Raw genomic sequence first — 24,829 nt, 5'->3', positions numbered from 1 at the left:
CTAGTACTGATGCTACCAGTATGTTACACATACATGTGAATAAGTGACGGTTTGGTTGCATACTAGTATACACACTCAGGGTTGGCACTTGGTACTATACTGGGAAGTCCAGTTACAACTTGCAGACCATGTGGCTTTAGTTTTGCTTTCCGTGCACTGACATTTGTAGCCCAGGTGTTGGCGGAGGATATGCAGCATGATTCTTAGATGATAACTGGTAGAACTCAGATTGCAAATCAAAGCCAGTTATTACCCATCTTGTAGGTTATGGATGTGCTTTGTGTGATGTGACCTTTGTAGTCTGGCCTGCCATATACTTCCTCAGGGACATTCAATGCTCTGTATTGTGGTATGAGCTGTAGCAAGTACAGTAGATGTAATGTCTGATAAACTTGCTGTGCCATTTCACACAATGTAGTTACTAATGTAGAATATCTGCATTTGTCTTCACAGCTGCTAACATGACTCCAGACCAGGTCTGTGAATTTCACTGCCGGGCCATGCGATATCAGCACATCCTGCTGGTGGAGTCGGGGTTCCGGAGGATGGCCCGGCGATATCGCCATGAATGGGCCTCCGGGGCATGGAGAGCCTTCCCACAGGGTGTGCCTACTTTGCCCACCACAGCCACCACCAGCACAACCACCAATACGAGCCAGGTGGCCCCACCCACAACTTCTAGGCCCCAGCATTGCCACTGGTGCAGCCCAGCCCACTAGGCCTGGCACCACACCCACACAGACCTCCTCCACCGGTACACAGACTGCCACTGCTCCATCTGTTGACCCTGCAGCCTTCAACCGAATGGAACATAAGATGGACAAAGTGCTGCGCAAGTTGAGCCACCTGAAACGGGACGTGCAGCACATTAACCGGCGGGTTAAGTTCATTAAGAGGACTCTCCGGAGTGCCAACCTCTAGACACTTTTTTGATGGACATGATTCCCTCCCCTCCCTCCTCTTTCCTTGTTCTTATAGTTAGTGGGCTTAGGGGGCTTAGTGTTAGGTTAGTATAGGCTGTTAGTTTAGTTAGTGTTAGTGGGTGTGGGGTGGGGGGCCTGCTTGTTTCTATTTTTACTTATTACATGTGTGGGTGGGTGGGTGGGGGGCTATGTTAGGGTTCTTGTGTGTTAAAAAAAAAATAACAAAAAAAATAAAAAACAATCCAAAAAAATATATATCTCTATAGGATAGTATAGTATGTGTTTAGGTTAGTATGTGTTGTCCTCCATGTGTCCCGTCTCATAAGGTGGGTTGGGGGTAGATGTTTACAATGTTTCATTACATGTGATAAGTAAGTGTAGCTTAGGTTAGTTAGGGACAGTTGTGGGTAATGAGTAGTCAGGGTAGATTAGGGTAGGTAAGATTTTTCCCTCAGTTTCCTCATCTGTGATTAGCATTTAATAAATATTTGGTTAACCCTTAATTGTATGTGTTGAATGGTACTTGATCGTGGGTTTGGATTCAGTGTACATCAATTTGGTACTATAGCATCTGTATCCTATGCTACAAACAAATCCCAACTGAGCTGTACGATTGGCAGCTAGCCCGGAGCTACCTTGCAAAGTGTCGACCCTTCGTTGCAACCACCAATCACAGTTAATATGGATCCCAATCTGTTTCTGTTGATAAGTGTGTTTTCAAAGTCACTAACAGTGCTTCCAGACTTGGTATTGGGGAAACAGTTTTAGGTCTGACTGCAGTGTGATGATCATGCACACCCTTATAAGATGAGTTCTCAATGGCAATCTTGTATTCTTGTCTTCATGACCCTCATACATCATTTGTGACACAGTTCGGCACGATTACCTATTTGTATGTTAACTCAGACCCCTTCATTTGTGCAGTTTTTTTTAGTGTTTACTTAGATTAGTGTGGCATGTTTATTGTGTTATTTTTGCATGTTTACAACATTTTGAGGCCACTATTTGATGACATAGTTATCCCCTGAGGAAGCATTCTTCTGTCCAACCCAGCATGGTGGTTTATGGTTTCTCACTTCATCCGATTTGTCCCTCAGGATGGGCAGATTATGATGCAATCATGGGCACTATGCACAATTCTCTGACTACATATTATCAGGACGATTGTATTGACAAGCTACGTAATTTGACAGTAGGCACATTTCAGTTATCTACTTCACAGTTGATATGTCACATTACCCAGAGACAAATTTGTTGTGTAAGTGCTATTTATTGAAACGTGCTGTAGTGTTATCTGTACATTGTCCATGATTGTGAGTCCATTATAGTGATATCTTAAATTGGGATCCAACACAAGGGGTTACAGAAATGCTTTTGACATGCTGGGGTTGATGTTTCAGACAGTGCAGATGGATAGGATTTGGCAATGAGTAGGAGAGAGACAATCACTGGGCTGGATGACAAGATATACAGTGGTTTGCAGAACAGTGTTCGAGTAAAGTTGTTGCAAGACTGGCAAGTTACAATGCGCAGGACCTTGGTAAATGTGGGCCATGTGGTAGGGACTAGTGCTTCCGGGTCATTTTCCTTGTGAATGTGATCTGTTCCATGTCTTCTTCTTCTGATGTGTGTGTTGCCTGCTTTGTCCTTGTTGTTGTTGGTTGTGAAGGGGCAACACACACCTCAGTGTTAGAAGACGTGGAGTCAGACATCCCGGTCGCTGCTCCCTGTGAAGGTCTTAAGGGCAGTACTGCAGCAAGGAGGGCCTGCTGGTTCTTGAGAATAGCAGCCACATCACGATGGTCGGCAGCCAGGTCGGCCCTGAGGGAGTCATGATTGCATTGGTGCATGCAGTGGAAGGTTTGGGGTGCAATGTGTTGTGGCAACTCCCTTAATGCAGTGGTGAATTCTTTGACAGTTTCTTGTAGTCCTTGCAGTATGGATGTTAGGGCTTGCATAGCTGCTGCCTGATCTGCAGATGACATCATGCACAAACGCATCCCCTCAAGGCTGGCTGCCATAGTTTGCATCCCCATCCGCACCTCCTTGGCCAGCTCCCGCTGTACTCCAACTACAGTTCTCTCAAAGCTGGTGCCAGTGTCGTCAGAGTCCTCAGCTGTATTGGATCTGGCAGGTCCTACAATTGGGGTGGTGGGTGGATCCTCTGCGATGGCTGCTTGTTCTGTGCTCCTCCTTGTGACTGAAGGTGGGGTCTGGAGGGTGTCAAGGACCTTTTGGATAGTCTCCTGGGGAAAGTTTATCGGCTCGTCATCCATGTCATCAGGGAAATCTGGGACAGGCATTACGGCAGGAGATCCATCTCCCTCTGCAATGAAACAGTGTACAATTAGTGTGTCTGTGTTGTGGCAATTTTTACGTGATGTGCCTGCCTTTTGATGAATTCACTTTGTGATCTTTTTTTGTGTTAATTTCTCCAGTCCTTCAGATGGGCATTCTTCCAGGCCTATGGCCCACCTGTGTGCCACATGTATGTTGTTGAGTTATCAGACTTGTCATCCTCATTGCCTCTAGGTGTTAGTTTATGCCAAATAGAGAATTGCCACCTTCTTGTCCTACTCAACTTTCTGTGTACATCCATTCTCATGGTGAGACCTTTCACTGGCTGTGGGTGTTCTGATGGCCCTGGCAGCACACTTAACAATCTGGACCTGCCCCAATTTCTGATCTTTCACATCCACTTAAATGTAATTGACATGTAGCATATCCTATGCATGGCAATGTTATGATCCGATATAGATGTTGACATTGGTAATGTGTCCTGCTGATGTTGGGGAATGTGTGTTACATTGGATTGCCCTGATAATCGTATCAGTGTCCTATTTCCTCCTCTGACTGTGCAGGTGTTTTTCAGTGACCAGTTACATGTGTCCCCTCCTCAATGCTGTTGTCTGAGCAGTATGACATTTGCGATGTTGCATTGTTACCCAGGCATAGGATGGTCCCTGACATATGCAGAATGGGTGTGTCCCTAGTGCTCTGTAGCTCCTATTGTTGTTTACATTGGCTGATGTTTGGGACAACTATGGGCATTGACATTTGAGAGTACTGGGGCCTTTGTCTTGTTTCTGGGGATTTTTGCAGTTGTCATCCTCACCCCCTAATTTAGGTGTGTATGATCCATGGGGAGGTTACTGCCATTGGCTACTTGAGCTGCACACAGAGCAGAGGTGGTAGTGGCAACTGTTGTCGCAGTTACATTCCAGTTGTCGGTATGGCTAGAGGTTGTTAATAGGGCCCTAGTTAATGTAGGGGGTATATTGGCTGACGTGTGCCAGGATGTCAGTTTGACGTAGTGGCCTTCCCTCCTTGCGTGGCTTTCCCTTTGCTCCATCGTTGGCATGACAGCATGCCCCCATGGGACTGTTGTTGGTGTTGTGTAATGGTGTGCCCCAGGTCTTCTCAGAACGGGCCATGCCCCCCTGCCGTGCCCCTTTACCCATGCCACTCCATGTATTAGATGACTTCCATGCATTTAGTGGTCGGTATCCCCCCCCCGGTTGTAGATGACATTAGTGAATTTTAATTCCCCATGCGACTTACCCTGCATGTGAGTTGTATCCTGGTAGTCTGCGCTGTCCTGTCCTTGAATCCCTGTGACGATCTCCTCAGGGATGACGGCTGCGACCATCTCCTCCATGTGGTCCAGGGCCTCCTGGTGTGCTGGACTCCCCCCTCCAGTCTGCAGTGCTGCCTTCCTGTTCCTGGCCATCTTTTCCTTGGTCCTGCGCTTGCAGTCATGCCAGCGTTTCATGCACTCGATGACAGTTCTGCGTACTTCAGCCACACTGTTAATCTTGTCGACAATTTGTTGCCAAATGGCCTCTCTCCTACTGATTGGCAACTTTGAGGTGACAAACAGTTAGTGCTGGTGTTCCGTCACCTCTTTAACCAGAATTTCCTGCTCCTCTGCACTAAAGCAACACTTTCTTTTCTTCTTAAAAGTGTCCTGGTTCTTGTGTGGGTTCTCCTGGCTGGTTCCTGGTCTGCTGTCATCTTCCTGGGGTCTGTAGTGGCATCTGGGATCCATTTTGTCTCTCCTCTGGTGAAATGGCAGTGTTCGCTGTTTTTTTTTACGCTATTGCGTCCCAAAAAAATGGCGCATATCTGGTTTGCGGTGTCGTAAATCGACCCACAGTCATTTCCGCCGCGTTAAGGTCGTTTTCCTTTACGACTTGACGCCGCGGTGTGCGTCAAAGATAATGACTCCCACCTGTTGTTTGCGCCGCCGTGTGTCAAAGTATAAATATGATGCCCGCACGGCGCACCAAAATGGCGTTAGCCGGCGGTAATATTTTTGGCGCAAAACTATGCCGGCGCAGTTTTGCGTCAAAAAGTATAAATATGGGCCTAAATACAATGGGCAGTGAAATGGCTGCTTTCAGACTGACGTTAATGAGACCACCATCATGGAAGAGAGACACTTCCATCTTCATATGTATGAGTTCCAAATAGAAAAAAATGAAGATTTAATTGTTTGTAAATCATTAATAAATACGTAGACTGCTTCTATGAAATACATAGAACTATTTTAAAGTCAATAACCAACAAATGTTCTGAACATCAAATTATTCACAGTTTAATAAAGATGTGGTTCACTTCCCGGCATAAAGAATAAAAGTCAAGTTTAATTCATTCTATTTTATAGACCATATCTATTTGTGATTAGAACAAACAGGGACCCTTTCCCTTTCAAATATTGCATCAGCTTTCCCTGTACCGGCAGTGGGCGGAGGTCATCTTAGGCAGCCTATTCGGGGTTTCGGTTTTGCCAGCTTTTTTGCTCTGCCCTTCGTGGCAATGATTCTAAAGGCCAAGCTGTGCAAACTAGGAGAGACCATCAGGATGATATACTTTTCCTGTGTGATGAAGCCCGACAGCCCTGCATGGGCACCGCTCTGCTTGCTGTGTGAAGTGCTCTTTCACTGCACTGTTGCTGTGTGATGAAGTGTGGTGGCCCTGAAGCTGGCACCGAGCTGATTGCTGTGTGAAGTGCTCTCTTTTGGCATAAATATCAATATTCCTGATGATGACTGGAGACTCCTAATTGAATGAAGCACGGCGTCCATGAAGTGGGTGCTGTGCTGAAAATTTAAAAAGCTGCACGGCTTAACAGGGCAGTTACCTGAAACATGAAGTGGCTGAGACATGAAGCGTGGCATCCATGAAGCGATCATCGTGCTGAAAAAATAAAAAGCTGCACCGCCTCCAAAATGGAAACTGGAGCAACTGAAAAGATTGAGGCTCTATGCATGCTGGAGAGAATACACACCTACAGTGAAATACCAGCAGGCAGGAAAAAAACAAAGTAGTGCCCAAAGGAACACATAAACACCTAAAGCATAATGATACAGTATGTCATAGAGAAGCCAATAATTCAGGAAATCCATCCCAAACCTGGAAAACTAGGAAAAATTAAACCAATGTTGCAGAAAAGCAGAAAAATCAAGAAAAAAGTGTAAAAAATAACCAACTCTTTTTTCTTGAAAAAAATAAACACATTAAGATTAGGAGAGTTTATGTCTGAAAAAAAACTTGTAAAGGTTAAAGCACATAACCCCCCCAAAACACAAACCACCCTCTTAGAAAACAGAACACAGTAAAACACTTTGAAACCAATGTTAGACACATAGAAGACACAGATAAAATATAAATAAATAACACATTTCATAATGAGGCCTACTGCAATACCACAAACCAACACACAATACATTATCAATAATATATTAAAAGAACATTAAATAACAACAACTAGCCTAGCTAAGGCCCTCAATATGAGTTTGGCAGTTGAATGAGTCGGCTGCCAAACTCGCAGGGATGAAACCACCGTCAACCCAGCAGCCTCACCTCCAGTCATATTATTATGTGCCCACTGGGCTGACCAGCGGGAATATCGTCTTACATGGTTGAGGGAAATGCAGGGAACAGCTTGTGGCCCCCAGCACTTCCTTTTCACCAGCCTTTAATGGGGGCTAAACCACCATGAAATGCCTGGCAGAAAGGGGAATTATGATGAGCATTAGGTTGCTGAACTTTGCGCCACCGTGGCCGACCACGAGTCCGATCGCCATCAGCCCATTGTGAACCGTGTACCTTATGGGAACAGCGGTCCCCTGGTGGCCCGTCTGCCAGGGTCGTAATTTGGCAGTCGTACCACCTGATTTGCGCGGTCCGACCACCAACCACTAAACCCTTAGAAAATAGGTTTAAAGTAGTTATACCTGAATTGGAGACCATCAATGGAAAACCACAACCGCAAACTTCATGAATAGCTCAAAATTATGAAAAAAGACCTAAGAAATTGTGGAAAAATGGCAGAAAATGAAAATAAAAAATTCTTCCATTCTTTAGAAAGCAATGAAATGTATTTCTTTGTTTATGACTATTTATAGCTCTAAAAAACCAAGATTTGAGCCATATAGTACGTCAAGGTTTATGGATTGATAATAATACCAATAAAGTGCAGTTAAATAAGGAATGCTAATTTACGTTTCTACCATTCTTGTCTAATAATAACATTTATGAGATACCAAAAATTAATCATACATAGAAATACCAAGAAATAAAAATGGGCACAAATTGATACAATAAATTACACCAGTAGTAAACTTTACATGGATTACCTTGCTTCCAATAATTCCACAAGACAAAATGGAGCAGTAAGGTAAAGCAAATTAGAAAATCAGTTAAAGGCAACACAAATCAAAGCCGATTTTACCTAGATATTCTCTTAACTTCCTTCCCCATATCTCTGTGGAGTGGGGGGATAATCATGAAAAACAGGTTACAACCAGAAAACTAGCTTTAAATCAAAGGGTAACAGCCCACCCACAGTGCAGTGGTATTTAACAAGGATAATGTTGTAAGAGACACCTTCAAAATTCTAACAATTATCCAATAGCAAAAGTTATTTTGGCCTAAGGAAGAAAACAGTTTAACGCAGTAGCCTAATCCCGGCATTTGTTTTCAGTGAGAGAGGATAAAAATTGTTCTTGCTCTCTCTAAAAAAATATAAGAGTCAGTCAAGAAAAATAAGGATCTTGGAGAGTTTGCTATTTAACTTGCATGGTCAAGAATATCTGTCTACCCAGGTCTACTACTAGATAGGGATTTATATCCTCTGAGCCTATCCACTAAGCAAAGTGTTTTACTGAGTCACCAAATAAGATAAACCAAGGTTAAGTCTTGCTCCTTGAACCATTTTTGAATTAATTGTTTCATTTTACATGGATGTCAAGGCGCATCTGACAAAGGGGAATCCATGTTGAGGGGAGAAATCAATGTGTGCAAATTAACATCTAAAGTGTTTCATTCTAACTATAAAAAAATGATATGACCTTTTTTGCAGTTTGCTTTAGTTGGTAGAAATCCTGGACTGATCCAGCATAAGCAAGCAGGTTCCATGCATTAAGATTACATTTGGGTAGTGCAACAGGAGGAGAGATAAGCAACACTTGCTGTGCGATGCATTTCTGGGGAAGCAGCGAGGCCCAAGTGAGGCCTGGGTGAGGAGTCTGTCCTGCTCAGTCTCGTGGTATACTCCCTCGGTCCCACATATCTTATGGCCCCTGTACCCAGCCCTCCTGCTCAGGCCCCCTGGGAGCTGCAAATTGGGGGCCAGCAGGATACAGGAAATCAGGGCTTGGATGTCTGACCCTAAACAGCAGTCCAAAGTAGATTAAGAAAGGTGGAAGAGGAGTGAGGAGCCAACCAGTGCAGAGTGCTGGTGAAAGAGCAAGGGTGATCAGGGGGGAATAGTGTGCATAGATTAAAGGGACCAACCAGGTTCTGGTGCACCTTGTGTCATTGGGTGAACTCCCACCCGTGTCCTCTCTGCCACCTGCAAACTCAGTTCAACTCAGTGCTGGACAGCTTTCCACAGTGCACTAGCACTCCAGTATTGAATCAGGGGGGCCCGCATATCCTGTAACGGGCTACTGGTGCTCTCTAAACCCACAGTCAGAGCACTAATGGTCTCCTAAAGGCCCTGGGAAGGGGGACTGTAGTGATAATTGGCGGAGTTTTGAGCACAGTCACTCATCAGCTTTAAAAGCTTGTGATACTCTCAGCATTTTGTGATTTAGTGATTAGATCTGTCTTTGAATCACAGGTGAAGTACGCTGAAGCAGCAAGGAGCAACAGAGGCTAGGGACACCGCTAAGGACATTGCAGTAAAGATCTCTTGGGGCTAGCCAAGATTGCTGGGCCCTCGGAGCAGCATTTGCAGCAGCAATCAGTAAACCAATTTAGAAACCCTTGTGACTACAAGCCTGCCTATTATGTATTGCCCCCACCATGACTTTACAGTTGTACCCCATGATGAGATCGGGCCAAACTAGGATCTACGCACAAGACAGGCATAAAACCTGTGTGACCCCGAGGGCCAGGTAAGACCCTCAAGGCCTCAAAAAGATCAGATTTCTTCTTCTCACTGAATGGTGATGATGCCACATGTCCTGAACACAGCTGTAGTATCAGTGTCAGGGGCAGCATCCCATTGACAATCTTACTCCAAATTCCCACAGTGTTAACCCAAAACCAAGAGTCTGACCGTAAGGAGAATACAATAAAAACCATAGAGGGTTCACACCTGATCCCCTTGTCCCTAATGGTTTTGCTTATAAAAAGAAGAATTCCCTCCTCGCCTACCCAGGACAGTCTCAAAAGGGCAGTGCTAGAATGGCCTCAAACATGCCTGGTCACCGGCTATCCAGCAACAGGTATTGGCCACCAACTCCCCCCTCACCCCGCCCCAATTTCGGCCCCTGGTCTGGAAAGTCCTCAATGCACATTGTGCTCATTCCCAAAATTTAGGGAGGTCACCTCCAGTTGTGTAACTCTGCCTACACATGCTTTAAGATCTGATAGCCCATCCCTGGAGCAGGACCATGTAGTCACTCCCCAGAACCCTGGTTTTGCATTTGACAGATGCCCTTGGAGGTGAGGATACAAGAGCCCCAACAACAAATTCTAACATACTCTGGGGGGCTATCTTAACTTCCAAGCACACAAAGGTGACAGCACTTAACCATCACACCAACACAATTCACCTACAATTAGATCTACTCAGCACTCTGGAACTCTTTTTCTGCCAGGTATCAATAAAAAGCAAGAAATATTAAATAAATGAAATGCCCTTGTGATGCAAGTTCAGTCAAAGGACATTACAAGTTTTACCATCTGCTCATATAAAGAAGCAATTGACAGGTTGGCACAGCAACCAACAGTACTAAAAGAATCCTGGGAGAAATAAGAGTGCCCCCAACCCAATTAATGGTCTGCCTACCTGGAAAATATGAAATAATGCTCTAGACAAAATACCTGCCCCAGAAAGCTCCCACGATTCAACACTAACATGTGCAGAGGAGACAATCGTGCAAGGAGTAAACTGAAGCCATAGGGTTTGTCAACATAGATTCAAACAATGAAGGGCTGGAATCAGTTAACACCACAGCATCCTCCTGATTGATGAAGCAAGAGAGAAAGCACGTCAGAAAAGCAAAAATAGGATCCATCCCAAGATAGCCACTCACCTGAGAGCTCACTTAACTATGCTTCCTAAGCAGGATAAGGGCCACGTTGGAAATATGGGAATGATGGTGGTTGATCCTGAGTTGGCTTCTTCCAACCAGTAAGGGAGTGGCACATAACAGTTACTGCATCAAGAGATTTGAGGCCAGTCAAAGGTGTCCAATGAAGCAGCAGGGCCAGCAAACAGCCCACTATATTGCCGAACACAGTGTTTACTCCACCACCCTAGGCTTATCAAGACCATTCAAATGAGATAATCTGTCATCACTGTTAGCAGAAGACAATCATAGCCAATCTGTCATCCCCACGTGAGTTTTGGACCAGAGACCACTCAAGACACTAAAGCTGGAAGGGATCTTAGGACTTGCTCTCAAAGTTCTTAGCCTAGTGGTGATATGTCACCCTGCATCCTGTGCAGAACTCACACCAAGGAAAAGGCAGCCCTGGCACCCCTGTTTATAGGCACACAAGGAAAAGAAAGCGTTGAATCCCAGGAAGTGAATAAAGTCTTGCACCCCAATGCCCTGGAACAGAATGGTCACAAGGCAAGCCTACTGTGGATTCCAGAGTTCAAATCAAGCAGAGTCCAGGACACTTTAAATCAAGAAAATGTTCTTAAATTGATCAGGGCCCTCCTGGGACAGGAGCAGGTGGCCTCTCAGGACATCTTCTCTATTAAATTTCTACCCAGTTGACGTAAACTGGCATCAGGAACCACCCCTGTTATACGCTGATCCTCATGCCTTCAAACAAAAATATTAGAAAATAAAGACCAGTTGAAAAGCTGGGGTAGCAACATTACAGGAGGACCACTACCCACCATCGTTCTACAGCAAGACCAACTAACCAAAGGGAAAGGAACCACAAATTCAATACTGAAAAGTGTAGTGGGACAGCTATCACATTATTGGCCTACCGGCTGCCAATCATAGCATTAATGGACCGAACGGCAGCAGAACAGAGAAGAACTCTAATCAAACAAAATGACACAGATAGCTTGAGCTGGCTCCCATCAGCCATGATAGTGGATTATCCCAAGCCTTGAACAGCGAAGCAATCTATGATAAGTGCAACCAAACAGGGTAACATAAGCATATGTTCTTGGATTATGGCAGGGCTGATTGCAAAAAATGAGGATGCGCTCATCTGGATTATCTGAAAACCTTTGATATAAAAGCAGTCCAATAGAGACATGGGAACAGCCAGTATACCCTTCATAGGGTTTATGAATATAGCAGACGTACTCACAAAACCAGCACCTTTGAGAGAGCAAAATGCAGACTAGCAGTTTATGCAAGTAGCAATCTATCCTCAAAGGATACAGTGATGGATGTATAGAGACCATGGTATTGGCTGTTCATATGTTGCGAGTCTCAGCAGTTGGTAGACCCTTTGATCCTTGTCAATGTCTACATTAACCCAAAAGAATAATCTATGATAATGGGCATGTGGACCAACCATCTACAGGAGCTAAAAAGACAGTCTGGGAGCTAACCTAGTAATCACCTAAGACTTCAATTTGAATGTTTTCCATCCCCGAAATGAGAATCACAAAAATGCACTTGGGACCCTGCCAGATAAAAGCTATCCACATCACTGGCTTCAACATAAGATCTGGAAAAACTGCTGAGAGACAGTGAATAGGCTGCATAAATAGTTTGAATAGCCTCCTTCCAGGAGACATCCAGCCAATATGGACCAGGTTGTCAGATAAAACTTTTTTCTACCTTGACTATTCCATGGTAAACTATAGTATATATGGTTGGGTCATAATCTGAGAGTGATCACCATCCACAAACCATCTGGATTAGAGCCAACATGAACAGACTTGGACCAGAAGAATCCTGAAAGAAGACATTCCTTTTGAAAAAATAAAGGGGGTCATTCCGACCCTGGTGGTCCATGACCGCCAGGGCGGAGGGCAGCGGAAGCACCGCCAACAGGCTGGCGGTGCTTCCTGGGCGATTCTGACCGCGGCGGCGGGTTTCCCGCCGGTTTCCCGATGGCCTAGGGAATCCGCCATGGCGGCGCTGCTTGCAGCACCGCCATGGGGATTCCGACCCCCTTCCCGCCAGCCTGTTTCTGGCAGTGTCCACCGCCAGAACCAGGATGGCGGGAACGGGTGCCGTGGGGTCCCTCGGGGCCCCTGCACTGCCCATGCCGCTGGCATGGGCAGTGCAGGGGCCCCCTAACAGGGCCCCACAAAGATTTTCACTGTCTGCTTTGCAGACAGTGAAAATCGCGACGGGTGCCACTGCACCCGTCGCACACCTTCAACTCCGCCGGCTCCATTCGGAGCCGGCTTCATTGTTGAAGGGGCTTTCCCGCTGGGCCGGCCGGCGGTCTTATGGGGTTCGCCCGCCGGCCCAGCGGGAAAGCCGGAATGGCCATCGCGGTCTTTTGACCGCGGAGCGGTCTTTCGGCGGGAACCGCTTGGCGGGCGGCGACCGCCGCGGTCAGAATGACCGCCAAAGTGCCTAAAGTGGAATGCAGATACTATCCACAAACTGGCGGTTGTTGTAGCAGAGATCCTAAAAACTGCCACAACCAATCAGTTAAATCCAATAGAGGCCTGGCAACGCTTCGCTGAGTGATTGGTGGCAAAATATCCAAAGGATCACACAAAGGTGCAAGCGATCTGACTCTTAAGAACAAAAATCAGCAGATCTCACAGGCAATTGCAGTGTTTTTCTCAGAACCCAGCTCTGCTAAAACCATACCTGATAATCGGTGAAGGCTTAAAAGTGAGGTTTGGGCTTTCAGGAAAAGCAGACACAAAACCATTTGGACCAAGCTCCTATATTCATCAACACAAGAGAACCAGAAGAAGTTCTAGAAGTTAATCAACAAGAATGAAAAAGGCCCATGGGCGGCAAATAATGCAAACATCACTGAGGGTCACCTGGTGGAGTATTTAAAGCCACACTTCACCAGGAGTTCGGATGGTTTAAGTACTCTTGCACCATCCCAAAAGGCCTTCCACATAGAAAGCGATGTCCCTATTCCATTGGAATACTCTATATTATTGGTAATTAAGATCATTGAGAATTCACAATCCAACTGTGCCAATGGCCCAAATGGTATCTCTCAAGCCCTCCTAAAACAAAATATACCAACCTAGGCTAATTACTTGGATGCAGTGTTTAATACCATACCAACCAATTGGCGAGGCTCAATTATTCACCCTATTTTCAAAGGTGAGATAGCTTCATCCCAAGAAACTATTGTCTGATAGCGCTGTTAGACGTCAAATACTTCTCAACCCTGTTGCTACAACACCTGTCTGAGTGAACATTAAAAGTTGGAAGACTAACCCTGAACCAGGAGGGGTTCAAAAAGAGCCAGGGGTCCCTTTTCAGCCTGATGGCTATGGGCCTGATTGGGAAAAGAGTGTGCAACACCCGCATGCCTTTGTGCATGTGCTTTGAAGTCTACAAAGAAGATTTCAACCATGTCCCATGTGATATACTGTGGGAAAAGTTACAGCACTGGGGGATCCCACAAAACCTACTGAAGGCAATACGTTTATTATACATGAAGACATGGGTTAGGATCAAGGATGGGGATGTAAGTCATATGTCCAGAGAAGTGGGTACATCATTAGGCCTGCAGCAGGGTTGTGTGTTTGCACCACTCCTAATGCACCTGTATGTTTCAAACCTCTTGTTTGCCCTGGATAAGATGATGTCCCATGCTCTGAGCCTTGGTGGTCTGCCTTTGTCCAACATCCTCTATGCAAATGATCTGCTTCTTCTAAGTAACATATGAGTAGGGCTGCAAAGATTGATCAACTGCCTTGTGGAATACACCGGCGAAAACTAGCTAGAGATCAATATCAAGAAAACAAAAGTAATCTCCTTAATTTGCGCATTTCCAACCAGGGCAAATGGCTACTTAAATGGTCCCTGTTAGAAGAAGCAACACTTACTCCTATTTGGGTGTTAAGCTGGATTTGAGGGCCTCCTTTACACCACAAAAGTCAGTTATTACAGAGAAAGCAAATGCCCTAAACTTTGCCTTTTCAACCCTAGCAAAAAGGCTCTGGGGACATAACCTCAAGCCCCTTATTATGGTGATCAAGTCGAAACTGATCCTTACTTTAACTTATGGTGGCGAGATAATGCTCGGACATGCTCAAACTTCCTGAATAAGCTCATAACTCAGACCTCTAAATGAACCTTTCAGCTGACTAGGTCAACCTCGCATGCGCAAGTCAGACTTGAATTCTTCCTGGTGAAGCAATCTTTATCAAATCCGGGGGCATTCATAAAATGTTGTCACAAAATGAGGAAAACCCCTAAAGATTCTTTCCTTCTTTATCTATGGTCTAAAATCATCAACTTACAAAGAGGGAAAGTTTGCTTTAAAAAGTATACACAGGACAGTATAGAGATCCTCAGCCTTAATGAATAATGGCACCTGGACAGAAGTGAACAAGTCTTTAAGAAAGTTGAGGACAAATGTAGCACGTGGGTGGCTAGTCTTAAATTCTTATGATGTCCAACATGAACAGTCCGACTTAGAAGCTGCTTATGCGGTGAACATCAAGTGGAAATTTATGATGAGACATAGGCTGTTCCCTACCCTGCATTTCAAGCCTAAGTGGCAGGTGGAGGGACAACCTGAGGACAAAAGGTGCCGTTCATGCCATCTTGCAAAGGCAACATTGTTGTACGTCCTCTGTCCATGACTATTTGTGCATTGGAGGGTCCTTCTACGTAACAAATTTCCAGCTTTAGGAATTAGAACTTGCAGATTAACAGTCATGGAGTCTTTAAATCCTTGAAACATCAAGTTGACTATTTGGCTGGTGCAGTTTCTTGACATTTTTATAAGTTTGGTTAAGGCCAAAGACTCTCCCAAGTAGGGCTCCAGATTCCTTGTATCAAAAAAGTACCAATGCAGGGTGTGGTTGTTCACAGAAGGTGAACAGAAGGTGCCTGAAAGATGGGCTGCTATTAGTACACATTAGGTGTGAGAGCAAGAAGAATACTGTACCCCCTATCCTGCCTGTGGTGGTCCATAAGGGCCATAGGGGCATACCAAAAACCCCACATACTTCCCAGCCACAGGGAATCAAAAGCTCCTAGGCACTGCCATGGCTAGACCCTGCTGGAATCTCTCAGTAGAGGATCTGGTTGTAGCCTTCGCTTGTTAAGCACTACGCACTTTACAGCATAAAGTTACGTGGTGATGTTCCCGATGGCGCTTCTAACATGTTAAGGCATAAGCACCCTGTTTGTCAACTGTTTCCAGTCACTTAATTCTGGTTTATCCAACTTCTTCTCGTGTTTTTATATTTAAAGTGAATGGTTGACTAATCTCTCTGAAAATTGCTATTGTTGCCTGCCAAATTTATGGTTAAATCTTGCTGTATATCATCTCTGGACCAAGGAGGAGAGCAGGACGCACCTTGCAATCTATAATGGACTATGCACTTTGCAGCATGACAGATATGAGGACACACCCAGGCTGTCATTATCAAGGGGTTTCTAATCTGTACTGCTATTACAGGAGGGATACAGTGGGGAGGCCCCCTCAGGGGGACAATCTACTATGCATTGTGCACTTGACAGCATAATAGATACACAGCCATGCCCCAGGATTTCTAATCATGCCATGGGGGAATTAGGGAGGAAACACCCACAGAGGTACTCTCATATCTAAGCATTGATGCTCTTCAGTTAACCTTGTGCTTATATCATATTTTATTTTTCTTATTGAATGGTTATGTCAGACTGTTTGATGTATGTTCTCATATTTATGGTTTTTATTAACTAATACAGTAAATTTTACAACAAACAAATGACATTCTAAGTGAAATGCTTTAATCATTATTTTTGGAGAGACCTACCAGTCTTTTTATACACAACCCTAAAAGGGAACCCCTCCCTCCCTCCTCACACACACATCTTTGGTCAGGTGCAAACAGTTCGGCTCCATACAGGGCTTTGGTCAATAGTTTACCAGAGACTGCTCTTAGAAGCAGTTTAAGGGAGTAACTACCATCCGTGGTATCAAACCTTCTAAGGGCATTGACTGTGCCCAATGGGGGACTCCTCAAAAAGGGAACTGTTATGATCAATGAAATTTGTAGTTCAATTTAAGTCCCAAATATTTAAAGCCCCGGACCTGTTAAATTGCTTGATTATTTAAATACCACTGGAATTTAGTTAACTTTGTAGACAAAATCAATCTTTTAGTTTTGTTGACAACAATAATCATTTTTTATGACTGCAATAATCCCCCAACACAGTAATCTTTAATTGTAAACCAATCAGGTGTAATCCTACAAAATGATATCACCAGTGTACATTAAATATGCCACATAGTAATTAGCAATTGAGGGTGAAAATGAATGGCTGGTTTAAAGTGTATCAGGACAGTCCTCCAAGAAAAAAGCTAAACAAAAGAGGCACAAGGAAGTGCCCTTGACATACACCACTGTCAATGACGAACCTTCTGGTCAGAATGCCCTTGTCATTTAGATCCACCTGCACCTAATTATTCAAATGTAACTTCTGGATCATATAAAGGAGACCACTAGTTATATTCATGGTCAAAAGCAGAGAGGAAGTCCACAAAACAATAACACAGTTTGTTTGTAGACTCTCACTATAATGGCTAATGACCATAAAACCAAAAAGTAGAATGGTGTGGGTGAAAGCCACCCTGCTCTGGTGGGATCAGGTTTTCTTTGGCTATCCATCTGGTTAAAATCTTTAGAGGAACGTTAGCATAAATGTAGATACTATTCCAAATAGATGTAGAAATATATCACCCTACCTTAAGACAGGTTTTAAAATCACCTCATGGCAAGAGTCAGGGATCACCACTTTCTCTGAAGTCCATTTAAAAACTTTGAATAGAGGGCCTACAAAAAGTATCAGCTATGAATTGAACTTTGCATAGGAAATCTGGGCTCATGAAACCACCCACTATAAGAATGTTGTTTTAACACACATTTATTAAAAAGAATACTAATACATTTAAAATACCTCATTATATGGACAATGAGTTCCCCATGCTAACATAAAGATCATGTACGTTGAAATCGCTATTTTGACAATCTTTAAATTTGTCAACCCAAAGACTTCAATTAGAGGTCTTATTAAGACAAAAGATCTATTGTTTATGTTGGTGGAAAAGATACTCCATCACAATAGTGATGGAGACAATTTTATCTCTGCCATGGCCAAACTTCTCTAATGGCGGCGTGGATTGAGGGCCATCGCAAACTTAGCTATACAGCTGCTCACCCAATTTAGATAGTGGGCATTTAGTTGTTTTTTACTGCCTATACTGTAGTAAAAACATAAAAAAGCCTCCTGTGCCATGGGAGATGACTCCCGTGGCTGGGGGTAGGGTGTTCTTTTTTACTTTAAAAACCAAATAAAATCCCACTTGGGGGTTTTGTTTTGAGAGTTAAAAAAATTCTAACTTTGCTGTGTGGCTCTGACATACATCAAAATTACAATGCATTCACAGAAAATGCCTTTGACCTGACAGCCATTTCTAAATTTGGCAGTCAGGACCACTGCCTAATGTTTCTAAAGCTGTAAACTCTCTGTTAATTAACATGATTATTATCTAAATTCCACTTCTCAAAATATTTCATTGAAATGAATGCAGAATCAATCAGAAGAAGGCCATTTCCAGTCTTGGAAGGTGGCTCTTGCAAGGCTGTCAGATATAAAATGACCATTTAAATGAATTAGGTCATGTTGTGCCACAAAAACATTAGGACCTGATTTAGATATTGGCAGATGGGTTACGTTGTCACAACAGTGACAGATATCCCGTCCACCGAAATCTAAATCCCATAGAAGAAAATGAGATTTAGATTTTCGCAGATGGGATATTTGTCACTGTTTTGATGAAGTAACCCATCAATCAATATATAAATCAGTCCCGCCCTACTTGTTCTGTCTTCCCTGTACAGTTGCACCATTGTACAATGGATTTTGGGATCTCAGTAGACATTATTATGTCTGAATGTGCAATTTCCAATTGACTAAGAGAGAATTTTAAGTTCAAATCACTTGCTAAATTAACAGTCAATAAAGGGTGAATAGATCATATTTTGTCTGATCATGGCCTATTTTTGTGGCTTATTTTGGAAATTGCCTACTGGTGAAGCAAACTCCAAAATGACAGCCAAATTCCAGGAGCAATATGTGCTGATCATCATAGTGCTTGTTTTCACTGAAACATCTACCAATACCAATAGCCCTCCCACCTCCACAATAGTCAACCTTGTCCTCTGGCAACTACATCTTTAGAAAATCTAGTGCATTCTTGGATAAGGGGGTTATCCATAGGCACCTTTTCTTGGAGTTTTACGAACCCAAATCTATTCATACTGTCACCCAGCAGGTCTTTTGTCAATGGAATTAAATCCAAGAACATTCCGAACCAAGAGGGCAATGCTCGTGGACTGCCCATTTAGCTAATCTTTACCCGTGCCCAGCCTGCCTTGATGTCCAACCTTATCTTGCACTGTTTACTTTTGCAGAGAATAACACCAGTATTTCTGGTGCTCTAAGCATGCCCTCAAATGAAATTTGCATCAACGATAGTATGTTTAGTAGCAAAATTCCATTGTCTCTTCAAGTTTTAGTGAACAATATTCAGTAGGATTAGAGAGTCCTATGCCCTCTACTACAAAAGATAGCTTTCAAAGTAGGCTCAGTTATGGGTTCAGTCACAGTAGGATTGCTTGAAGAAAGTACACTATTGTCAATTAGGGCTAGCTCATGATCACTTTGCCCTTTCTCCTGGGTAAGGTATAAGGCCCGGATTGTGTTGCTGCTTTCGGTAGACCATTTGTTGTTATTTAGAAATATGAGAGGATGATAGTTGCAACGGTGAAAAAGTTCAGTATCCAGTGATTGGGACAAAGGCCCTCATTCCGACCCTGGCAATCAAAGACTGCCAGGGCCGCGGGCAACGGAAGCACCGCCAACAGGCTGGCGGTGCTTCAGTGCCCATTCTGACCGCGGCATCCGGGTCTGGCGGTTTCCCGCCGGATTAGCCCCGGCTGGGCGAATCCTCCATGGCGGCGCTGCAAGCAGCGCCCGCCATGGGGATTCCGACCCCCTTTCCGCCAGCCTGTTTCTGGCGGTTTTCACCGCCAGAAACAGGATGGCGGGAACAGGTGTCCTGGGGCCCCTGGGGCCCCTGCACTGCCCATGCCACTGGCATGGGCAATGCAGGGGCCCCCTAACAGGGCCCAGTATGCTTTTCACTGTCTGCTTAGCAGACAGTGAAAAGCGCAACGGGTGCAACTGCACCCGTCGCACACCTGCAACACCGCCGGCTCCATTCGGAGCCGGCTTCTGTGTTGCAGGCCCTTTCCCGCTGGGCCGGCGGGCGCTCCCTTGGCGGGCGCCCGCCGGCCCAGCGGGAAAGTCAGAATGGCCCCCGCCCGCCAAACTTGGAATGAGGGCCAAAGTCTGTCGAGGAAAGAGATCATAGAGAGAGACACCCATCTTTGGATTAGTATCTAATTTGATAGAAGCTGTCCCAGACACAGACGAAGAGATGCATTGACCATAGGCTTGGGTGTCAATCGCTCTCTGGCTGCTGTGACTTTACAGTATTTTGAGACAAAATTTTGTATAGAGGAAGATGAATTTAGGTGCGCAACTTTCCCTATGTTTGGAAGACAAGCTAGTTGTGAGTTGGGGACAGGATAGGTAACAAACGAGGCCCTGGACTGGAAACAGAAGAGTCACCCGTGGACCTGTCAAGGTTACTAGACTAGTCATTTCCATTTCAGGTAACATTTGACTTTCCTCATCCCATCCAAACTCTCATCTGGGAGAGTTTAGGCCTCAAGCCTGCTCTCACAGGACTTACCACTTTGAAAAAGGATAAATATTTACTGTTGGCCCGGGACAACCTCTGAGGGATTGAGGGATCAAAAACCAATGAACAAAGTATTGACAAAGTGTAGAGACTTGCTTGCGATCAAGGCTTCTTGTTTTGTTTTAACTAGAGCTATGCAAATTACACAAGCTTAACAACCTTAAAAGTCTTGTGTCATCTCTTAGCTCCTTGGAGCTCCACAGGATCCCTACTGTTCTCTAGAGGCATGTTTTAGAAGCACCTTTTCAAATGTTATCTATCAGTTGATCAAATGGTCAGACCTAGACCTCACAACCTCATAAGTCAGCTTTAGCAACAAAGTTCAGTGACAGGTGGCAGGTCTCCCATGTTGCCCTGTCAAGAGACAATGCTGCCTCCGCCTTACTGTCTGAGCAGATACAATGCCTAGGTCCATTAAACCAGAAACAGGATGGTATCATCTTGATGTCCAGAGTCCCAATTTCCTCCAGTTATCAATGTCTGCCCAATGTCTGCCACAGTGGGGTAGCCTTGTGTGATTACAAGTTTCAATGCAATGTTCTATGGTTGCTCTGTGTAATATCCCCTCCCTTCATGTACACCGAGAGCTCATTCTGCACTGCAACCCACTCCACAACAGAGGCAGGGAAGCAATGAGAAATTAGGGAAGAGACCACTCACTAACCAATAGAGCTGGGGGACAGTTGGTGGCCACAAATAGCCTGATCCTCCAGTCCTCAAACACAAGAGGTAGGGGAAGTGGTGAACGTAAACGAGTGAGCAGATGGGCAAGAAGAGGAGCCAGCAATTTAACTGTCACTTATTTCCTAACTTCAACTGACCTCTCAATGCCTAGCAATGAATGAATGCACTCTACAGCTATGTCATATGTGTAAAGTTAATGATTCTGAAGTAAAAATATATTTTTTCTTGTAAATATAAACATATTCCAAAAAACAAATCATAATTATTCATAAAATGTACAGTAAAAAAATGGCACGTCTTAAAAGAGATTGTAGGAAGCTAGCCTGGTGTGTAGAGGGTACCTAAGGTACGTACACCTTATACTAGGTCCTGGTATCCCTTATTAGTGTAGTGCAGGCAGTGTCTAGAATCCAGGCTCTCTAGAGGTAGCTGTGGATGAGGAGCCAAGGCTTATCTAAGAGACAGGCAAGGCTCAAGCAACCACTGTAATCACACAGCACTTACACACATGAAAGAAAATACTCAGGGTGTCATTTTGAATTTGGCGGGCGGTGGAGGCTGCTACACTCCAGTTTTTCAACCACTTCCCCCATTACGAGTTTCCCGCTGGGTCAGCGGGTGGAATTAGCGTTTCCGCCCGCTGGCACAGCAGGAAACTCACCACAACATTGACGTCCGCTCGTAATCGAGCCAGTGGCAATGTTGCGGTGTGTTTGGTGTGACAGCACTTCTCGCCATTTTCACTGCCTGCAAATCAGCTAGTGAAAAGCTCGACAGGGCTGTCCATGGGGGCCCCTGCACTGCTTATGCCAAGAACATGGACAGTGCAGGGGCCCCCATGGGGTCCCCGGCACCCCATCTCCATGAGCCTTTGCAAGGTGGTGGAACTGCCGTGCAAAAGCTGGCAGACACAGGGGTCATAATCCCCAGGGCAGTGCTGCTAGCAGCTTTTGCCGCAGTGGGAATGTGGAGGTCGGACCGCCACTTTGGCTGCGGTCCAACTGCCACCGTGAGTGTGGTGGCATTAAGACCGCCACACTCGTAACAAGGACCTCAGTGTTACAAAAATAAAGGTATTTTATTTTAATGACACAAATACCAAAAAGTACTAAAGAGGTAAGGTAACTAGGAGGTAAGTAACACACTAGATATGTACACTAATAATCTGAAATAGGCATAAATAGCAAAAGAAAACAGTGCAAATAGCAATAAACAATAGTGACCACAGGGGGAGCCCAAACATATACTAAAAAAGTTCATGCAAATGCAGGACCCCCACCTAGGTAAGTGGAATATGTGGAGGGGAGCTGGAGGAACTAGGAAACCCCAAAGATAAATACCACAGTGCTCCCAAGCGACCAGGATGAAAGGAGCAAGTTATTGGATTTTCCTCAAAGCACCCAAAAGGACTAAAAAGAAGATAATGCAACACCCAGACAAGACTTCAAGAAACCAGTGTTAGATTCCTGAATATGAAGAACTGTGGAAGAAGGGGACCAAGTCCAGAAGTTTCAGGAGCATCCAGTGGTGGCAGGAGCAACTACCCACCCATCCATAGTTGCAGGAGTTGGTTGACGATAGGACGAAGACGGTCAGCAATGCAGTCCTGGAGCCAGTGAAGAATTCTTAGAGGATACAGTCAATGTCTCCTGCTGGATGGAAGATTGCAGTCAGTCCGTGGTGTGGAAAAGCCACCAACAAACCTTGGCAAAGGCAGAAGTCACGAGGAAGCAAAAGTGGAGTTGCCGCGGACTACCATGGCCCAGAAGGTCGTAACCCATGGGGGAAGTCATGGGGGGACCCTCAGCAAGGCAAAGAATCTACAGAAGAAAAAGGCAGCCCCCACAGGAGACCCACCTCCCTGCTCACCTTGGATTCAAGAAGGAACTAGGAGTCGCCGAAGAGCCCATTCAGCACAACCGCGAAAGGGTCCCATGCCACAGGAGAACCACGCAGAGGGCTGTGTATCACAGGGAAGAGTGGTGGGGCTACACGGAGCCTGAAGATCTCTTGGAGGATATGCCAACAAGCCTTGATAGCTGCAAGAGACATGGTGCATGGGGTACTATCCTGCGTGGTAATGGCTACCCTCCACCAAAGTTGGACAGCTGGAAGAAAGGGCCAAGAGGACTACTCCAGGCCATTACCCGTGATGCAGTATCCATTCAGCTCAGGATGAGAGGAAATCCACGCAGCCGGTCATCGTTGAAGTTGGTGCCTACGGATGCAGGGGAGTCACTCCTTCAATCCAAGGGAGATTCCTTCTCATGCAGACTGAAGACTTGCCACCCTCAGAGGATGCACAGCTGGGGAAATGTTGCAGAAGCTGGAAGGAGCCATGGAATCAATGTTGCAAGCAGAGTCTTCCTCATGGATGGCGATTGTCTGTTCCTGGGCGGTCCAGTCGCAGTTCCAGTGGCTAGAAGTGAAAGTAGAAGTTGCAGAGGTGTCTTACTGGAATTTTGCAACCCGAATCTGAGAACCCACCTCAGAGGAAAACCCTAAAGAGCCCTGAAAGGGGGATTGGTCAGCTAGGCAGGTGACCACCTCTCAGGAGGGGGCTCTGATGTTACCTGCCTGATCTGGCCTCTCAGATGCTCCCAGGGACCTCTGCTCACCTTGGATACAAGATAGCAGAATCAAGGGACCCTCTGGAGGAGCTCTGGGCACAAACCCCGGGGTGGTGATGGACAGGGGAATGGTCACTCCCCTTTCCATTGTCCAGTTTCATGCCAGAGCAGGGACTGGGGTCCCTGAACCGGTGTAGACTGGTTTATGCATAGAGGGCACCAAAAGTGCCCTTCAAAGCAGACCAGTGTCTTGGGGATGCTACCCCTCCCAAGCCATGCAACACCTACTTCCAAAGGAAGAGGGTTTTACCCCACTCTCTCAAAGGAAATCCTTTGTCCGGCCTTCCAGGGCTTGAGTTGTTCCAGCAGCAGGAGGGCAGAAACCTGTTTGAGGGCTGGCGGCAGCTTGGGCTGCGCTGAAATCCCCAGAAGGCTGATAGGAGCAATGCTGGGGGTCCAGAGTGCATGGAATCATACTTCCAATACTGGCAACAGTATTGGGGTATGATTCTGACATGTTTGATACCAAACATGCCCAGGTTCGGAGTTACCCTTATGTAGCTGGGCATAGGTAGCAACCTATGTCCAGTAAATGCATAGAATGGTGTTCCCCCACACACGAAGTCCAGGAAAATGTAACTGGAGTTTGTGAGAGCACCTCTGCTAGTGCAGGGGTGCCCTCACACACAGGTACTTGCACCTTGCCCCTGGGCTAGCAGGGCCTACCACAGGGGTATACTTACAGTGACCTGGTGCAGTGACCTGTAGTGAAAAGGTGCATGCACCTTTTCATGCAGCCAGCAGACACATTTTCCCTGTTCTCCCCATGAGTAGGATAATACATGCTGCAGCCCATGGGGATACCCTGGTACCCCAATGCCCTAAGTACCTGGGTACTATACACTAGGGACTTACATGGGGGTACCACTATGCCAAATGTGGGGTGTATGTGGTTCAAGTAACCAAGTTTAAAGATAGAGAGCATAATCAATGGGGTCCTGGTTAGCAGGATCTCAGTAACACAGGCTAACACACTAACAAACAGGCGGAAAATGGGGGTAAACATGCCAAGAAAGAGGGTACTTTCCTACAGAGATGTTCAGAAAATATATATAAGTATAGCATTTAAATAATGATACTTTACAAAAACTATATCATTAAACAACTCATACTATTCATTACTCTAAATTGCTAGTAAATAAAACAAAAAATACAAACAAGTTCTAACAGTTT

Source organism: Pleurodeles waltl, chromosome 4_1, assembly GCF_031143425.1.
Source record: "Pleurodeles waltl isolate 20211129_DDA chromosome 4_1, aPleWal1.hap1.20221129, whole genome shotgun sequence".
Taxonomy (NCBI): domain Eukaryota; kingdom Metazoa; phylum Chordata; class Amphibia; order Caudata; family Salamandridae; genus Pleurodeles; species Pleurodeles waltl.
The sequence above is the reverse complement of the archived record's forward strand: the minus strand, read 5'-3'. Positions refer to the sequence as shown.